This window comes from Neovison vison, chromosome 1 (genome assembly GCF_020171115.1).
Source record: "Neovison vison isolate M4711 chromosome 1, ASM_NN_V1, whole genome shotgun sequence".
Classification (NCBI taxonomy): Eukaryota; Metazoa; Chordata; class Mammalia; order Carnivora; family Mustelidae; genus Neogale; species Neogale vison.
This window is the reverse complement of record NC_058091.1, coordinates 139,906,670-139,920,234: the sequence shown is the minus strand read 5'-3', so window position 1 is coordinate 139,920,234 and position 13,565 is coordinate 139,906,670.

The window sequence follows — 13,565 nt, the reverse complement described above, 5'->3', positions numbered from 1 at the left end:
CATGACTCAAAAGAGAAGATTCAAATAATATCCTCGGGATCTGGCTTCCGTGTCAGCAAAGCACATTCTGCTGTTAGAGTAAAAAAAAAAAAAAGTCTTCCGCCTTCACATTCCATATTCCTAGTATGTAGTATGTAGCTGCAGTTGTACACTTTCTGTGGGTGAAAAGTTGTGTGCTAACACAAGTTGTGTGCACATCAGTCGAGGGACAGGAGAGTCAGCGAAAGAAGACAATGGTAGTGGGAAAGAATTTTTATAGAATCAAACAAGAGTAGAAGGTTAGGAAAGAAAATGTCTGAAATATAACAGAAGAGTCAAGGAAGACAGAGATGGAAAAAAGAGCACCGAATTGAAGAGGACACGGCTGACTTTGAGAGGACGGTACCATGGAGCCGTGGAAGCCAAATCAATCCATTGCCGTGATTTACAAGGTCTGGTTCCTGGACCAGAAATAGAAGCAGCACCTGGGAATGTGCTAGAAATGCAAATTCTTGGGTTGCACACGAGACCTTCTGAATCAGAGGCTCTGGACCTGAGAGCTTACCAAGCTGTGTTTTAGTAAGATTTCCAATCGGTTCTGAGACACACTAAAATTTGTTGGCAGGGTACGATCCCTGCGTGATTGATACCCAAAAAGACGTACCCCCTTTTCCCTGCACAGAACAGGTATTTGAAAGCTCGGTAAGAGCTGCAGTAGCTGACATCACAGAGTCGTGCACATCTAGTATCCAGGGGCCATTTTCATTTCATTTCTTCTGTATTGGGTATGAAATGTTTGGGATTTCAGATCCAGACTAGAAAATTTTACTTTAAACACAATCGATAGTTTTAGTTGCTGTAAGTAACAAGATGGCGGAAAAGGGTCTTTATCTGATCCTTCCTCTGGCCTCTGAGGTTTGGGTTTGGTGTTTGGCTGTGTGTGTGTGTGTGTGTGTGTGTGTGGCAAGAATTCTTGACACGAGATCTGTTCTCGTCACAGATTTGTAAGTGTACAATACGGTATTGTTAACTGTGGATGCTGTATCGTACAGTGGGTCTCTAGAACTATACATCCTGCCTAACAAACTTTATATCCATTCGCTTTTGGGTTTTACTACCAAGGACCCTTTTCTCCTTTGAGCAACAGCATCCTGCTCATGATTTGGAAAACCATCCCACCCCCCCATTCTTTCGATACTAGTGGCAGCGGGACTGTCGAGCATCGTTCTACCAACCTGCCCCACAGCTGGGCCAATGGGTTTTTGTCTCGGTAGAACCTGAATCTTGAATGATGACTGCAGTGGCCGGGTACCCATCAGTCCAAACAGATCGTCCGTGAGCTTGTTACTGGAGCCTTGGAGTGTCCCGGTTCCTAATCGCTTCACAGTCCGCTCACCTTTCCCTTTGATTCTGTGAATCACCCATTATTCTCGTCAACCTCCTCAGCCCCTTGTTAGCCAGAGTCAGAGTCTTTGGATTATAACCCAGAAATAGGAACCATCACAGGATAATAGCCACAAAACTCTGTACCAGTTGAACCACACAAAATAGACTTATTTTTCATTATTCAGCGTCTCACGGGAGAACCATGCCTCCGCCCATTCTTAATCTGTGGTTCTGATGAGACTGACTGTGGCCTCTGGTCCTACACCTCAGAGTATCCGCCAGCCACAGGATCAGGGATAGGGTCATCTCTGGGATTTTGCCATCTAAAAGGAGGCGCCCAAGGTTCACTGGACGCCAGCTGCATGCAAGGTTGGTTCCTGCCATCCCTGTAGCTGTCGGTGGCCATTTTTGATGCCACATGAATGACTTTGCCTGAAAGTGACCAACGTAGAGAAAGGTAGGACTGACAGATAGAGAAACACAGAAAATACTCTTGTGACCTGTTTCTCTCTTGGATCCAGCGATGTCTGAAACCATCTCCTTGAATTTTAGAGTCGCTCGAGCTAGTAAGTCCCTTTTCCTTTGTCTCTGTTACTCATAACCAAAAGAATCCTAAACCAGGTGGGATTCCAGAGTTCCTCACATTCCCTTTTTCGTTCTTGTCTGCGAACTAAATAGCTTACAGTTTCTCTCCTGCAACGTTTTCCAGGAGAAGAAGGAAGGTCGATCCCTGTTTATAGCTTTTTACAAGTATTCATTTTCAACAAACTTCCTTAGAGCTGGGTCATAAAACACTTCAAGAGGTACATATAAGATTTAAGTTGCTCTTGAAAGCATTTCTCCTCATTGATGATGATCCAGTGCCCAGGTCAGAGGCCAGTGATGCCGATGTTCTTTCCTGGGTGGGTAGCCCCTAGTTACCTGGGCATTCCACTCCTCTTGTTCCTGCAGTCTGGCTATAGTCATTTCAGGAATGCTGTGCACCAGTGGGTCCCAATTCTGGCTGCACACTATGGTCTCTGAAGAGCCTTTAAAAGCCATCCATGTCGGGTCCCACCCCTAAAGATTCTAATCTAACAGGTCTCGATTAGGCTCTAGCCACCTATGTTTTCTAAAAACTCCAAAGGCAATTCTACTGTGCAAGTAGATTTGGAAGAGTCGCTGATACACAGTGCATCTCTGGACTGGCCTCATTGATTCTAGCTAGAAGGTATTGGGGATTCTGTTCTCTGTGGGTTCCTCAAGCGAGTATGTCGATTTTCTCCACTGCATCGATGGGGTTAGGTCCCAAGAAGCCCAGCCTAAGTGGGGGAAAAACATTTAATACATATAATCTACAGAGTATCATACTCAGCCTACCTTACATGGGCTTAGAATTATCCTTTAGCTGGGCAAAATCTCGTGTAGTTGGTGGAACACTATACTGACAGTGAAAATGGAACGGCTATATGGGACGGAGTGGTTGGTTGTGGGTGCGTTGGTGGTTCACCCTGGGGGTCGCTGGGCTGGCCAGGAGCCGCCGCCGCATTGCATCATGGGACAGGATCACGCCCCACATTGCTAGCCCCAGAAAGAGCCGAATTCAAAATTCAAAGTACGGTTTCTATTGAATGCCTGTGATTTCTGCACCATTGTAAAGTCAAAAAGTCCCACCATCCTAAGTCAGGAACTGTTTGTAGTCCTTTCCTGAGCATTTTAAGGTACAGACACTATGCCTTGTCTGAGGAGTACAAAGGTGAGTTAAGTCCTGTCTTTGCAGTTTAGGGGATGTAGTAGGTGAGAAAAATTGACAAGTACTAGGCAAAATAAGTGTGAGCCTGAAGAAGGGAGTGGCCAGTTCTATTTTCCAGGAGATAGAGGTGTGACTCGGGAAGGGCTCTATATAGGAGGTGACTTTGGGCTGAGCTAAGTCTTAAAGTATTTATTATAAGACAACTAAGGAAGGCTTCAGGGAGAGGAGGCGAGAGGAACAAAGTTCATGGAAATAGCTAAGCTGGTGTTTATGGTCTGGGATGGCCTGAGTAGAGATAAATCTGGAAAAGCAGGGAGGGGCCAGGGTAGGAAGGGCTTTGGTCCCTCATAAGAGAGTTTAGGACTTTATCTGGGGGACAGCAGAAGCTATTGAAGGGATAGAAACTTGGGGAGATAGACTCAGTCATATTTGTTTCTTTAGACTCATCTCTCCAGTGGCCATGTGGGCGGGGGTGGGGGGGGTGGGGGATGGGATGGCGTAAGACTGAAGGCAGGACTCCAGAAGGAGACTGTCGTTTAAATGCGTGGACAGAGCCTCAGCCAGGACAGCAGCAGGGGGATGTAGAGGAGGGGAGGCATTCGAGGGACAGTAAGGAAGGCCAGCTTCGGGAATTTGATGACTGCATGGATTTGCCAAGAGTGAGAGAAGCCGCAGAGTCTCTGGCTTGGATGCCTGAGTGAGTGGATGGTGACGCCATCCATGGAAATAAAAGAAGGCGGAAGGAAGCACAAGATGGTGAAAGGCAGGACCATGAGATGGCCCTGGGATTTCCGAGGGGTCCTGGCTGTTGACTGTCGTGTGTCTGGAAAAATACAGACTGTGGACTCCTAAGCCTGCAAGTGATGAATAGGTGGAAAACTCTGAAATGACAAGAAAAGAAAGCCAAGAACAGAGGCCAGGGTCCTATTGAAGAAGGAAAAAAAAAAAAAAGAGAGAGAGAAAATAGTGGGGTGGGAAGGAAAGTGGGATTGATTGAGCAGCAGAGACTTTCCACGGGAAGGGAGCTATGCCTGGTGTTGAAGCCGTGAAGGAAACCAAGCAGAATGAAAATGGTGGGGACGCCTGGGTAGCTCAGTTGGTTAAGCAGCTGCCTTCTGCTCAGGTCATGATCCTGGCGTCCTGGGATCAAGTCCCACATCGGGCTCCTTGCTCAGCAGGGAGCCTGCTTCTCCCTCTGCCTCTGCCTGCCATTCTGTCTGCCTGTGCTCTCTCTCTGTCTCTCTGACAAATAAATAAAATCTTTAAAAAAAAAAAAAAAAGAATGAAAATGGTGGCGGGCCGCTCCCGATTTCTCCCTCCTTTGGAAATAGCAGCACGCCGGTCTCCCCTTCCTGATGCCCCTCTCCCACTCTGTGTAGCTGAGGTGGGGGTGTCAGGGCCTTCTGCTGGTGGGGTGGGCACGCACCCACGCTCAGCCGATTGGGCACTTGGGACTTGGAACAAGTATGCACTTCTTATCAGCATCAACCCCTGATAAGACCGCTGATTATCTCTTGCTATCTATACTTCTTCCTTTAATTTCAGAGGTTGTGATAGCCTTCCTATATATATATATATATACATATATATATATTTAGAAGATTTTTAGTATTAAGTAACCTTTGCACCCCACATGGGGCTCACGTCTACAACCCGGAGACTGAGTCACGAGCTCTACCAACGGAGCCAGCCCGCGCCCTCCCCATAAACTCTTCTTCTGTGTAGCTTAGCAAGGGCTGGTTTATTGTCTTTTTAGCTAAAGAGCCTTCACTGGATATGGCCAGTAGGAGGTCCTTGAGGGTTTGGAAAGGTGAAAGGTTGATGGCAGAGAGAAGGGAAGGGAAGGAAGAGGAGGTAAGCGAATTCTTCAAGAGTTTGTTTTAGAAGAGACCACGTTAGGAGAGTAGCTAACTGCTTCTGCTATGCCTGAATCCACGTTTTGCTAGGACCATGGAAAAGAGTTCTTGAAAACTGAGCAGCCACGAATCTGTTGTTTTAATACTGATTTCTCTCATTTTTAGTGAGATTTAGTCTATCAATGTATTTCACCTGTTCATACTGATCGTATATGACAGAATCACCCCATGACGGGCAAACTGCTCTTTAAAATGTCCACTTCAGGAATAAAGTTTGGCTGATTTGATACAGGGGTAGAAAACAATTTGAAAAAAATGATAAAACCACCACCACCAAAGTTTTCTTCCCGAAAGATGTGTAGTGTACCAAATAAAAGATGACATTTAAAAATACTTTGATTTTCGGGGCACCTAGGTGGCTCAGTTGGTTAAGCATCTGACCTTGATTTTGGCTCAGATAATGACTGAGATTGAGCCCCAGGTCTGGCTCTGCCCTGGGCCTGGGTGTGTGGAGCCTGCCTAGGATTCTCTTTCTACTTCTCTTTCTGCCCCTCCCCCCTAAAATTAATAATAATAATAATAATAATAGTGATAATAATTTGATATTAGTACTAAATTCTAGAAATACATATAAAATAAGGCATCCTTTTTCTCTAGCCAAACTTGGGAGCGAATATGATGCTTTTCTGCCCTCTAGTGGTTGTGAAAAAGGCACTAAGAAACGTATCCTCTGCTTTTAAATATTTTAGAAGGATATATTTTCTTTATAACAGAATTTTTGATTTTAGGAATTCAAAGAGATTTATAAACACCTCAGCATCTGCAAGACGCACATGTTCTTGAAAGCAGGCAGAACTCAGAAAGCAACCCAAGTCTTATATAATGGAAACTGACTTTAGGCAACCAGTAGGTGGAGGAATTTCCAAAGCTAAAAACTCCACCACACCGTCCAAACGCAACTCCAGAACCTGGGGATCGTAAAAATAATCGATCTGGTCTTCATCTGATCCTAATGGAAACCAAGGAGTGCTGACCAATTCAGGTTATAGGTACGTATACACCTAGTGCCCTTGAGATGCCTGAAACGAAGGACTGTTTTAGGGCTAGAATTATGTTTTACTTGGAAATTTGAGAACTGGGGGAGAAATAAAAGCTTTTTTTTTTTTTTTTTTTTTAAAAGATTTTATTTATTTATTTGACAGAGAGAGACCACAAGTAGGCAGAGAGGCAGGCAGAGAGAGAGAGGAGGAAGCAGGCTTCCTGCTGAGCAGAGAGCCCGATGCGGGACTGATCCCAGGACCCTGAGATCATGACCTGAGCCAAAGGCAGCGGCTTAACCCACTGAGCCACCCAGGCGCCCGAAATAAAAGCTTTTAAGGTATGGATAGCATGAGATAAAAAGCTGGAAATAAGTAGACATGTGCAGGAAGCGACATCAGGAGGGAAGGAGCCAACAGGTGCCCCAGCCACAGGTCAGAGAGCAGTGTGGTGCCCAGAAAGGTCCAGGTGGGGAGGCAGAGCGTGGCTGCCTTGCACTGCAAAGCTATTATGAAAACCAGAGGACAAATGTTTATAAAGTGTTAGTACAAATGAATGTTGGAAACATCCATTGTTTGCCTCTGCTCACTGGGCCTTCATTTGCTGGGCCCACAGAAGCTCGTGGGCAGCCAGTTCCAAACAGCCCTTTGGTGCTCAACTCACAGCCTTCCTTAGAGTTCACTCCTTGGCCACAGCACCGCTCCTTCCAGATTTCTCCCTGAACTCCCTCCAGGACAGAGCCAACTAGCCTAGGGCCCCTGTCTCCCTCCTCATTATCATTTACTTTATTTACATGATTTCTCCCCATTGTACCATCCACCTATCATTAAGCCAGACGTGAACTGAAACTTCAACCCAACTCCATCCAGTGCCCACTCTGCTCTTGGCCTACTTGCTCTTGGGGCTCAAAAGAATGAAAAAGTTCTCAGTTCTGGTTGCTTCTCCACTTTCTCTCTGTCTATGGAGTTTTGTTGACCTGTATGCTCTACTAAATTTAATATCCTGACTCACTTCCTTCTCACCAGGATAACTTATTATCTATCTATCTATCCATTATCTGTCAATAAAAGATTTTGTTTATTTGGGGGCTGAGCAGGGAGCCTGACTCAGGCTCAATCCCAGTCATGAGGTCATGACCTCAAGGTCATGACCTGAGCTGATGTCACAAGTCCGATCCCCAACCAACTGAGCTACCCAGGCACCTCATTTATCTTCTCGTTATATAGTAATTTCTGCCACCCCCTCACCTCTAATCAATTTTGTGTACTTAAATAGGCCATGTCCTGTTTTTGCCTATCAGACTGGAAAAATTAACTTCTTAATTTTTGATGGTACCCCATGCTGATGAGGTGTGGAGAAATAGGTTCACTCCTGCAGGGTTGAAGGGAGTGTGCGCTTGCACGACTTTTTTGCAGGAAATTTTGGTAGCACCCACCAACATTCAGAATGTCTCAGTTTTCGATTCCTGAATTCCCCTCTTAGGAATCTGCCTTTCAGAAATATGAGCACTAGCGTAAAAAGATAGAAGGCAAGCATATTTCCTGTAGGATTATTTGTAAAAGTAAACCAATGAAAATACATGAGGTAGCCATCAAAAATTAAAAGCTAGAAATCAAGAACAGTAGAGTAATTTGTCACATTCAATAACTAGTATTTTGAAGAAAAAAACAGTACAATGAAAACTCTGGCAATGTTAATTAAGAAAAAAAGAAACTACAGTTATAGAACATTACGGAAGAATATATAATTGAAAACACTGAAACAATTAAAAAAATCCCACAATATGACATTTAGTTTCATTCTAAATAATCCAAATGGATTTTTAAAAAGATTTTATTTATTTATTTGAGAGAGAGGGAAAGAGAGAGAGCATGGTGGAGAAGGACAGAGGGGGAGGGAGAAGCAGACTCCCTGCTCAAGCTGATCCCAGGACTCTGGGATCATGACTTGGGCCAAAGGCAGATGCTTAAATGACTGAGCCACCCAGACCCCCCTCAAATGGATTAGTTTTTAAAGAAAAAAAGTTGCTAAAATTGACTCAAGAACACAAAAACCTAAAGATATTTATACCTGAAGAAATTTAAAAAATCAAAGAAGAGCTAATCTTTCTGTTATTTTTAAATTCTAGTTTTCTAGCCTCATTGTTTTGAGCTCAGAAACAATGCCTGTGTATTTTTTGCATTTTAGAATTTGATTCTAATTTTGAATTACTGAATGATCAATTTTTAAATGTTTCATAAGATACTGGAAAAATAGTCAATATAATTAGCACTTTCTAGCTAACCTGCAGAAGCCAGAATATTCCTTCTTTGCCTACCTTTCATCTATTTTTAATTGCAAAAGTAAAATCTGCCTGTTATAATGAATTCAAGCCACAAAGAAATATCTTTGCACTCCAAAGGATTGTCACATTGTCTCTATAGATCTTTCTACATTTTCTTTTACTTTTTCAAATGCAAAAAATATTGCTATGATTCTTTAATATTTGCTTTATTAATTTATGCCTACACTATTCCTTTAATAAGCTTTGTTTCCTTTTTCTAACTTTTTTGCCAGCATGCTAATCATTCTAAAATCCTTCATACTCGGTGCTTCTGTTGTCGGTAAATTTGCTATTGCAATATTGCTTTCTTCTTCAATTCAAGCATTAGATTAAAATTTCTCAGTGGTTAGAATAGAGAAAAATTTTTCCTTTTCCATTTTGGCTTGACTACCTTGCCCTCAAATACTATGGCCCATATAATATTTACTTTTTAGGCTCTTAAATTTTCATTTCACCCTAATAAAGGATTAAGTCCACAAAAAACTGGAAAAACACCTATTTCCTCTATTTTTGGACTGCTAAAGATCTTTCAAATCAATCTCAATAATATGATTTAGATTTTTTTATATCAGGGTCACAGTAATTTTGCCTGCCCAATCTGTCCAAGAGAGAAATACACATTAGAGCCCGCCTCTTTTGTATTTTATAAAATTCGTCTTTTTGCATTTTTAAGTTATTGCTGAACACATTTTCATGAAAAACAATTCCATGTTGTGGCAGGCAGAACTCTTAAGAATGTTTCCAAAAATTCCCGCCTCCTGGTGTACATACTGGGTGTAATTTCTCCCTTGAGTGTGAGAGAGATCTGTGAATATGACGAGTTATTCCTCCCAAGATTAAGCCACATTATATGCAAAGGGGAAGGGATTTTGCAGATAATATGAACATACCTGCGCAGCCAACTTTAATAGAAAGGTAGCTTATCCTGGGTGGGTCTGACCAAATCAGGTGAACCTTAAAAGAGAGTTTAAAGGTCAGAGATGGAAGCTGTTAAAATATGTGGAGAGTGGGGGCACCTGGGTGGCTCGGTGGGTTAAAGCCTCTGCCTTCAGCTCAGGTCATGATCCCAGAGTCCTGGGATCGAGCCCCACATCGGGCTCTCTGCTCAGCAGGGAGCCTGCTTCCACTCTTTCTCTTTCTGCCTGCCTCTCTGCCTACCTGTGATCTCTGTCTGTCAAATAAATAAATAAAATCTTAAAAAAAAAAGATATGTGGAGAGTGAGCCTCACTCTGGCCTTGAAGAGGGAAATGGTCCTGTTGTGAACCACCTATGGAAGGGGCCCTGCAGCAAGGACTTGAGGGCGGCTTCTGGAAGCTAGGAAGGATCCCCAGCCAATCTCCAACAAGGGAACAGAGACTTCAGTCCTACAGCTTCAAGGAATGGAATCCTGCTAATAATCTGAATGAGCTTAGAAGACGACCCCCAGTGTTGGACGAGCGCTAGATGAGAACACAGCTCTAGGACATCTTGACGTGATTTCAGTTTTGTTAGACCCTGACTGGAGCCCTTACCAGGTCATGCTCAGACTTCCAGCTACAGAATCTGTGGGATAACAATTAAGTCTGAGGTAATGTGCTGTGCAGCAAGAGAAAATTGACACAACCACAGAAAGACTTCTGAGAGTTATGTTTTCTTTTCTTTTTTTTTTTTTTGGATTTATTTATTTTTAGAGGGGTGGGGGATAGGGGCAGAGAAGAGGGAAAGAGAGAATCCACAAGCAGTCTCCCCACTGAGTGGGGAGCCCTACATTGGGACTCAATCTCACGACCCTGAGATCATGACCTGAGCGAAAATCCAGAGCCAAAAGTCAGGCTCTTAACTGACGGGCACCCTGACAGGCCCCTGAGAGTTGTATTTTAACTGTGACTTCAATCCGTCATCATTATAAAGTAACCTTTAATTTTCTGCTTAATAGAGTTACTTTGAATTTTACTATATAGGGTTAGTATTGTGCCTCCTTTCTTGTTTGCATTCATTTAATTTCCTTTACCCATCCTCCTAGTTCTCACATTTGTGGATGCTTTCTCAAATTAAAAAAAGAAAAACTTTTAAAAAATATTTATTTGAGAGAATGGTGCATGAGAGAGAGAGCTAGACAGAGCATAAGTAGGGGAAGGGACAGAGGGAGACACAGGCTCCTTGCAGAGCAGAGAGCTGGACATGGAGCTCGATCCCAGGACCCAGGACCACGACCTGAGCCGAAGGCAGATGCTTAACTGACTAAGCCACCCAGGTGCCCTGAGATGCCTTGTTTTAGACGTGCTTTTAAAAACTGTGTGTAGGGGCGCCTGGGTGGCTCAGTGGGTTGAGCCGCTGCCTTCGACTCAGATCATGATCTCAGGGTCCTGGGATCGAGCCCCGCATTGGGCTCTCTGCTCGGCAGGAAGCCTGCTTCCTCCTCTCTCTCTGCCTGCCTCTCTGCCTGCTTGTCATCTCTCTCTGTCAAATAAATAAATAAAATCTTTAAAAAAATTAATAAAATAAAATAAAAATTGTGTGTATATTTGTTGAATAGAGTTTCTATATTCTTGTGCTATAATGTATCACATTTATACCTATTCCTGTAATACCTTTGGTCTTAGGTTTCGTCTTGCTCTATTCTGTCTCATATCTTTTATTTGCTGTACTTTGGTGTATGACTTTTTTTCTCCTCATGTTTTAGAAAGCATGCGTTATTTTTTAATAATCCTTTTAGGAGGTAAAACAATTTTAAGTTTTTCTAAAGAATCTATATTTTTTCTTGAGGTAGGGACTGTGACACTTGTCCCCTTATATACTCAGTACCATCACATAGAAGTGTTTAATAAATATTTAGGGGCACCTGGGTGGCTCAGTTTATTAAGTGTCTGCCCTTAGCTCAGGTCATGATCTCAGAGTCCTGGGATCAAGTCCCGCATCAGGCTCCCTGCTACCAGGGAGCTGCTTCTCCCTCTCCTCCCTGCTTGTTTTCTCTCTCTCTCTCTCTCTCTCAAATAAATCTTTAAAAAATGTTTAATTTGCTGAATTGAAATCACCAGGTTCTGAGCAACTGTGTTGGTTAAATAGCCTTTACCTCTTTTTAAAAAATAAGCACTGAAAACAATTTGATTTTTCCTTTTGGGTTATAGTTTTTCATATTGATTACAAAACATTTTCTTCATGTGTGCTCTTTTGAAACCGAAACCTGTAATATATAGCAGACCAAACGAAAGTGATAAAGCAAAATGTGGTTATTTTCTTTTGAATGTGTTTTAAAAATTACTGGGTGTTGGGGGAGGAGCAAGATAGGGGTGTAGTAAGAGACCTAAATATCGTCGGATCCCAGGAGTTCAGCTAGACAGTTATCAAACCATTCTGAACACCTACAAACTCAACAGGAGATCAAGGAGAAGAAGAGCAGCAATTCTAGAAGCAGAAACGCGACCACTTTCTGGAAGGTAGGACCTGCGGAAAAGTGAGTCCCAGGCGACAAATGGGAAGAGAGACTGCTGGGGGGGAGGGGGCAGTGGTGGAGCAGCACAGCACAAAATCGGGGCTGTTAGAAGTCTGATCTACTGAGGGACATCACTCCAGAGGCTAAGCGGAGATGGAGCCCTCGCAGGGACAGTGTGGTCTCAGGTCCTGCAGAGTCACAGAAGTGTCGGGGGTGTCTGAGTGCAGCAGAGCCCCCAGGTATCAGAGTGGGGGAGCCGAGGAGTGAGCTCTCAGCTCGGGGTTACCTTAAACAGCAACCTGAGGCACAGTTTGGGTCACTGTGCTTTGAGCAGGGTCACCACAAGTGGCAGATCTGGGGAGACTCACCTTCCTCTGGGAGGAGCATGGCAGTAATCTGCTGGGTTTGGAGACTCCACACAGGGCCGAGCACCAGACACAGAAACGCTGGGTCACAGGCTGGGTGAGCTTGCAGCACAGCGGGAGACCAGGGAGACAGGAGGGATTGACGGCTTTTCTCCGAGGGTGCAGGGAGGAGTGGGGCCCCAAGCTCTCGGCTCCTCCAGCCAGAGACTGGGCGCCGCCATCTTCATTTCCAGCCCTCCAGAGCTCTACGGAAAGAGCTCAGGGAACAAAACCTCCCCAGCGTGAACCTGAGCAGATTGCTTAGCCCAGCCCCTGGCAAGGGCGGTGCAATTCCGCCTCCAGGCAGAGACCGTTGAGGATCACAGCAACAGGCCCCTCCCCCAGAAGAGCAGCAAGAACATCCAGCCAAGACCAAGCTCACTGATCAATGAGAACTGCGGAACTCAAGAGGTAGGGCAGGGACGCCTGGGTGGCTCCGTTGGTTAAGAGGTAGGGCAACACAACCCATAGAATTCATGCTCTTTTCCCCATGGTTCTTTAGTTTTTCAAAGTTAATTTTTTTTAATTTTATTTTTTCTTATTCTGTTTAAAAAAATTTTCCCCTTTCCTATTTTAAAGTTTTTTAAAACTATTTTATCTTATCAACATATTTTAAAAAATCTTTCAAAATTTTCATTGTTATAGTCATATTCTATCTATCCCGTCAATGTATTTAAACTTTTTTTTGGTATACATATAGATTTTTCTTTCTTTAAAAAAAAAATATATATATATATATAGTGTTTCTTCTTATAGGTCAAAAATATACCCTAAATCTAGCACATGGCTTTGTTCTAGTCTCCAGCCTGATCACATTCTTTCCTCTTTTTTTTTCTTCTCTTTTTCAAACAACTTTTAACTTATCAATTCCTTTTTTTAGACTCTTTCAAAATTTTCGTCTTTACAGTCATATACCATCCCTTCATCATGTTTGACCTTATTTTTGTGTATATAGGTTTTTCTTTCTTTAAAATTTTGGGAGGCAGCTTCTTCTAACAGACCAAAATCCACCCAAAATCAAGTGTGTGACTCTGTTATATTCACCAGTCTAATATATCTATATCTATATCTATATCTTTATCATTTTTTTCCTCCCCCCCTTTCTTCTCTCCCCAGTTTCAGGTCTCTCCTGATTTGGTTAGTGTATATCTTTCTGAGGTTGTTGGTATCTTTTTAGTATTTTGTTCTCTCATTCATCTATTCTTATCTGGATAAAATGACAAGGCAGAAAAACTCACTTCAAAAAAAAAAAAGAACAAGAGGCAGTACCAAAGGCTAGGGACCTAATCAATACAACCTTAGTAAGATGTCAGAACTAGAGTTCAGAATGAGGATTATCAAGTCGCTAGCTGGGCTTGAAAAAAGCCTGGAAGTTACTAGAGAATCCCTTTCTGGAGAAATAAAAGAACGAAAATCTAACCAAGTTGAAATAAA